Here is a 6,504-nt window from a genome sequence, read left to right on the forward strand (position 1 = left end):
TTCCTAAAGCCATGCTGGCAGTTCGTTAACACTGAATTTCTGTCTAAAAATTTGGTCATCTGGTTGGCGATGATATGCTCGATTAGTTTACAGCAGGATGAAGTTAAAGATATTGGTCGATAATTTTCTTCAGATAAAAAATTGCCCTTTTTAAAAATTGGCACTACCCGCGCTGTCCTCCAGTCTTTGGGTACCTGAGTAGACAAAAAAGAAGCTTTGAACAGTATAAAAAGAAATCTACCGATACGTTCCGCATAGCGCTTAAGAAACATATTTGGGATACCATCTGAGCCACATGATTTCGTTGTCTTCTAGTTTAAAAGCGTTGACACAATACCATTGTATGGAATAAAGTCCACCTCGTGCGACTCAAAGACAGTAGAATGAAACACGTTACCTAAACCTGTCTGGGAATAAACGCTGTGGAAGTAAGTGTTAAAATGCTCGGCGATTATAATCACGTCTTTTGCAGTGGTTCCATCGACCATTATCTCACAGACAGGTCTCTTAGCTTCGCCTAAATATCCCCAAAATTTTTCGGGTGCACTTTTCATGAAACCAGGCAGCTGTACGTTGTAGTAGTAATCCTTTGAACTTCGAACCGCTGATGACAATTTGATTTTTATAACACCGATACCTTGGGACGGGTCACCCTTCTTTTTGCTTTTTTTAGTTTGCCCTTCAGTTGCAATATGTTACGCGTCATCCATGGCGTTTGTTTATTGACCGTCTTTGTTTTGTGAGGCACAAACCTATTTATGCAGTGGCGACACATTTTGAGGAACATTTCCCAGAGCGTGAATGCGTTGTTGTCAGCATCAGTGAATTCACCAAGGCACGTTTCCATGTAATCTAATATGCTTGCATCATCCGCTTTAGCAAAGCTTTTGAAGCAATGTTTTTTTGTACGTTTAGAGACATCAGGCGTAGGTATGGGCAAGGAAACATTTACAAGCTTGTGATCGGACAGACCTTCATCAACTGAAACGACGCATTTCGAAAAATCGCGATTCACAAATAGCAGGTCAAAAATATTGCTAGAGAAACCTTGTACATGGGTAGGTTCACTTACTGCTTGAACTAAGTCGTGTTCTAGCATAAGGTCAAAGATAATGTTAGCATTTCTGACCTTTTTTAAATCTGCCCGAAGACGTTCCCAGTTAATACTAGGCAGGTTAAAATCGCCTACGAGAAAATTTTTTTATGCCGAAGAGGAGACATGTTTTCTTTTAGTGTTATCATGTAATCGGGTGTAGCGTCTGGGAGTCTATAACATGCGAACAATACAAAGGAATGTCCCCAGCATGACAACTGAATGCATAGGCACTCGATGTCAGGATAATCATCAATAAGTGTTGCATCAATTGGTTCTTTAGTAAGGACAGCCACACCTCCGCCCCTATGTGCTCTGTCCCTACGAAAAACTTTATAACACGGTGGAAATACAAGATCATCTGTTACCTGACCATGCAACCATGTCTCCGTAATGATAGTGACATGAGGGTCGTGTGGGAGCAGCTGAATTTCTAATGAATCTGCCTTTTTGATAACACTGCGGGCGTTTAAGTTGGTGATACGCAACTGCTTTGTTTGTGGTGAACGCGTGTGAGCAATACTATTGTCGTTATCTGTGAAAGGGGAACTTATCGCGCTGCTTGGAACCTTGCTAGCTTCTCCAACTAAGACAACACTTGCGTGTGACTTCTTGTCATTGGGCGAATTGGCCTTCCAGCCTCGTTTTTTTTTAACCGGTACTTTATCATTTTTTTCTTCATCCCAGACATATGCCACCCCGCCAATGTACAACTTGCCAGATGATAACGTAACCTTCTCATGCTTTTCACGGTTTGGCTTCACACTTGCCCACAGCTTTCCTCTGACTTCCCGAGTGTTCCGAGAAAAATCTTCACCGATTGAAATATTCGAGTTCTTTAATTTATATTCCTTTTTTAGAATATTTTACTTGTCTCTCGAGTTCGAAAGCCTCAGATAATTGGGCGGTTTTTGTTACTTGCCGGCTTGCCTAATCTATGTATTCGTTCCATAGGTACTTTTTCCTAGTTCCAGAAGAATCTGGAAAATATCTTTGTTAACGGTCATTTCCAAAGTTTCAGAATTTTCACCTTTTGTTTCAGTTAGTCCATAAATGATTAGGTTAGATCGGCGGCTGTAGTTTTTTAGTTCGTCTAGTTTCTTTTCGAGTGACTAAACTACACTGCGAATGCTGCGCAGTTTTTCCTGGTAAGTGTTTATCTTGTCGTCCAGGTTAGAAAGCGTGCCTAATTGCTTTTCGATTTCAAACAGCCGCTTCTCTTTAATATCCTTAATGTCACACGAGATTTCTTTCAGCTGCTTTGAAATCCGAGTAAGATCAGGGCCAGGGTTTGATTCAATGTCCCCCAAGAAGTAGCAACCTTCTCAGTGAGAAACGAACAGCATGCAGCAAACAACTCGGCCGCGGGCACGGCAGCACCAATAAAAAGGGATCGCTTGAACGAAGACATTTGCCATAGTGTTTTCTCACCTGCACGGCAAGAAGAAAAGGGTTGTGAGCGATCCACATCGTTGCGGTGCCACCATGCCCTGTGACCGAGTCGTCGAATGGGTGTCTCTTTATAGGCTCCCTGAAAGGTGTCGCTCCGCGCAGCTCATGCGCGTAGTCCTCTGCATCCAATGACGTAGAATGACATGGCAGTCTGCTGAATGGTTGCGAGACCAGATTTCCGGTGCTGTGATTGCAGATGTCGCAGGGGAACAGCGGTGTTGCATGCGTAGAAGCGTTCAGCGTGACGAGGTTTAAGCAGCCCTCAGCACGCAGTTGACGCCAAAGAGACGACGAGCAGACGATGCGACTCGGATGAAGGCGTCTTGGAAGGGCTTTCGCCATTCCTATTGGCTAACAAGAGCCTTGAGGCTGCCACAGTGCTGCAAGGTACTTCTGCGATAGAATGTAGTAGTTTGCAGTAGGGATGTGCAAGTATTCGAAAATCCTGAAAAACGAAAAAACGATATATATATATATATATATATATATATATATATATATATATATATATATATATATATATATATATATATATATATATATATATATATATATATATATATATATATATATATATATATATATCTAAAGCACTCTATTCGATTTCCGATTTGGCAGTTCATATTCGACGAAATACCGAGTATTTTTCGTGTTGTTTTCCAATAATCACCTCTCACGGGAAATGCTCAAAGACATGCGATGCGGGAACAAAAAGGCGTAATTTATTTTTTTCGTTTTTCATCATCGAATTACTCAGATGCATGCAGCCCATGCACCTATGGTTATATTGACGCCATATTGATCAAGATATAAAGGCGTTTTTTTTTTAACTGCAGTTTCCCCAAAACTGCAGGGTCAGCTGTTAGCTATCTTCACAGTAAAGTTCATGATCAGTCTACTCGTAAAAATTGCTCTATAGTGCGCATCACCTTGATTTGAAAGCTCTTGATAAGCTGTCTTTTCGAATACTGTAGTAACTGCTATATTTCAGCTTGCAGTTAAAACTATATCGAAAGCTCTATATAGTTACGTCTCAGCTTGAATAAATGTATTGTACTTTGTCGGTGAAGCTTAATCATAGCATTATATTGGTAAATAGGTGATTATTTCTTTCAAATCAGTTATAAGAAGTTATTGGGCTGCTTGAGAAATTGTCACCTCACCGTTCGAAAACACTTGGAATGGTATTCGATGAATATTTGTATTTGATTCGAAGACATCACAATTCCATTTGTATATTATTCGGGTTAAAATCTCCATTCGCACACTTCAAATTGGCAAAAGTTAAATCAATATGGACTTGCTACCCCTTAGGCGTTAAGTCTTCGCGGAAGTTAAAGGGGCCATTTTTATTGCGGCGAAGAGGCAGTTGTGAATAACTCTGCGTATTCATGAAGTATACACAGAAATGGCCATTGTTTCTGCAACACGCTCTTTTATTTTATTTTTTATCGTATTTGTGTGCTGCATTGACTTTGCGAACATTTTTTTTTTGGTAGCGCTGAGTTTGTTTTCAAGATAGAACAGCCGCATATGATCGCCAGCACTCCTTTTGAAACAGTTTATTACGTAAAGATTACTCTGCTAAGCAAGGCGTCGTTTCATTTTGCGATGGCGGCAAAAAGGAAAACATTACTCAGTGCAAAATAGGGGCGAACACAATCATCGGTTTTCGGTCGGATGATCTTCCGCGTCATCTCTTATACTGTCGGAATCTAGTCTTCCACCTTAAGTGTAGTGATTTCATTAGTTTAAAAAAAATCGACTTATCACGTGGTGTGCGTAATTTTATTACCCCATTGCAGAGCTATGAAGCTTTCTACATTCCCACGACACCTGCGGCGGACTTTGGTAGCAGGTGTAACGGTAACATGAACCTAAGAAAATGTATGTGCGGGCCCACACTTCACCGCAAGAGCGGCATAAAGCTCGTTTTGCAGAAATATAGACATCGGTGTCGTTGTCATTGGTTCTGAGCGAAAATGAACACCTTGTCAGTGAGCGAAAAATAAAAAAATGCGAATAAAATAAACAGTAAAAATTTTCTCTCCGAGTGGCGATCACACTCAAGTCATCTGCGCGGCTAGCAGGTGTTCTGCTGAGCACAAAAGCAACGGAAAAGGTAAAAACGACAGACAGACGGAGTGCATAAGTTCAACCGCAGAGCCACCGTGTTTGTTAAAAATACTTTGGAAAAGAACACCATTATAACGTCTTTTAGCAGAATGGGTGTTCTTAGAGCATCCCACATAGGAGACGTGGATATTCTCGGCAGGCGTTAAAACAGTGTATTCAGAAAATACTGGGTGTTTTAAAGGCTCTTCTATCATAAAGCACTCGTGTATTTCGATCCTCAACAGTAGAGCTTTCAACAAGTTCAACAGCTGCATAGGTTCACGAGTTGCAGTATAGGTTGCTCCGCCGATTCGCAAAAGGAATAATTATGGCCTACTGGGTAATTCAAACTGTGCATGCAGTAGGTGTTCTTTGATACTTGTGAACGGTCAGTGTTACGTGCACAGTTGTTCGTTTCCTTACGACACCATTGAGGCGTGCACCGAGAGCAGAAGCAAGCTAGGAGTTCCGAATGCGGTGTGCATGACACCCGATTACGCTTTCGCGAGCTGCTCTTCAAGGCGAAGCTCAAGAGTCTTCCAATTTCTTAATAGCCAAATTCAGGGACCTAATGTAAAAAAAAACAATGAGCTCGTTCGTTAAAGCTGTCACTGTTTATGTTTTACTAATATTGCCCAATCTTAGCATTGACACGGAGTTCTTTTTCGAGGCACCTCGTATAACAAATAGAATTTATGCCGAAATAAATCCTAAAGCAACTGAACAACCAAAAAAAGTTGCTGCTCAGAAGTGTAACACGGGGGCGAAGCACCAAAAAACGAAAACACCGCCATTACTTCGATATTGAGAAGGAGTGGCTGGAACCAATTACCTGGCTCACAAAAATCTAGAAGCACACTCTTCCGTACATAAAGCAATGCATTCGTGTGATTAGGTCATTGCCGACACTGCTTTATGGAATGGAAGTTCGCTAATTTCTATTCGTGGCAGAGGCTTAGGCAGAAATAGTTTTCAGGGAGGGGTTGGATCCTTTATCAGAAGTGGGGGCCGGGCAGGGAGATGCGATCGAGGTCTCACACAGAGCTTTGTACGCAACGGTAACGAAAAAAAAAACGTCACTGGTTTACCACAATATAGAATTCTTGTTTTTCGGACAAGAACACATTCCCACTATTGAACGTGTGCAAATGCGATTTAGCGTTGGCTCAGCGTTAATTGCTTACCACATTTTCTATGCTGCTATACCATTCGTATTGTCATGGTCGAACTACATACTAAAGCTGATTCTCGAAAAGCAATGTCATATGTGCCCCGAGAAGTACGAAAGACAGCCGTCAGTATTCTGAAGTCGACGTCAACAGGCCATTTCACAGCAAAGATATTCTTCTCGGGAAAACCTACGCGGCAAAAAAAGATTATACATCCGCAAAACGTGTCGAAACTTCCGTCGTTTAACTCTTCCGACAAGCCGCATTTGTTCGCTTTTAGCTTTCAAGGTCTACTCTTTGTTCTTTGTTTCACTTCGGCTCCTACGGCGTATCAGGCTGTGGGAGAAAGGCCGTGCATAGTAGATGTATACGTAGTGGTGCTTACATGTGCTTAGCGTCACACGTTTTCTACAGGTTAGAACACACACCCCACACATTGATCCACACACAGAACAAAAAAAAGAAACCCTTCGCACTGCACGCCATCGCCACGTTGCTCATGAACCCCCCGAATATTGAATAATCCTCCGAAAATTCGCCACCATAGTCTGTGACGTACCTTTTCCCTGAAATTACTTTTAAACATTAGGGTGTAAGTTTTGTAAGCAGCAACTTAGTGCATATAATTGTACCTTCGCAAGCACATGACCTACACAGTCTCTTACAAGGTGACAC

The sequence above is a fragment of the Rhipicephalus microplus genome, chromosome 3 (assembly GCF_043290135.1).
Source record: "Rhipicephalus microplus isolate Deutch F79 chromosome 3, USDA_Rmic, whole genome shotgun sequence".
Taxonomy (NCBI): Eukaryota; Metazoa; Arthropoda; class Arachnida; order Ixodida; family Ixodidae; genus Rhipicephalus; species Rhipicephalus microplus.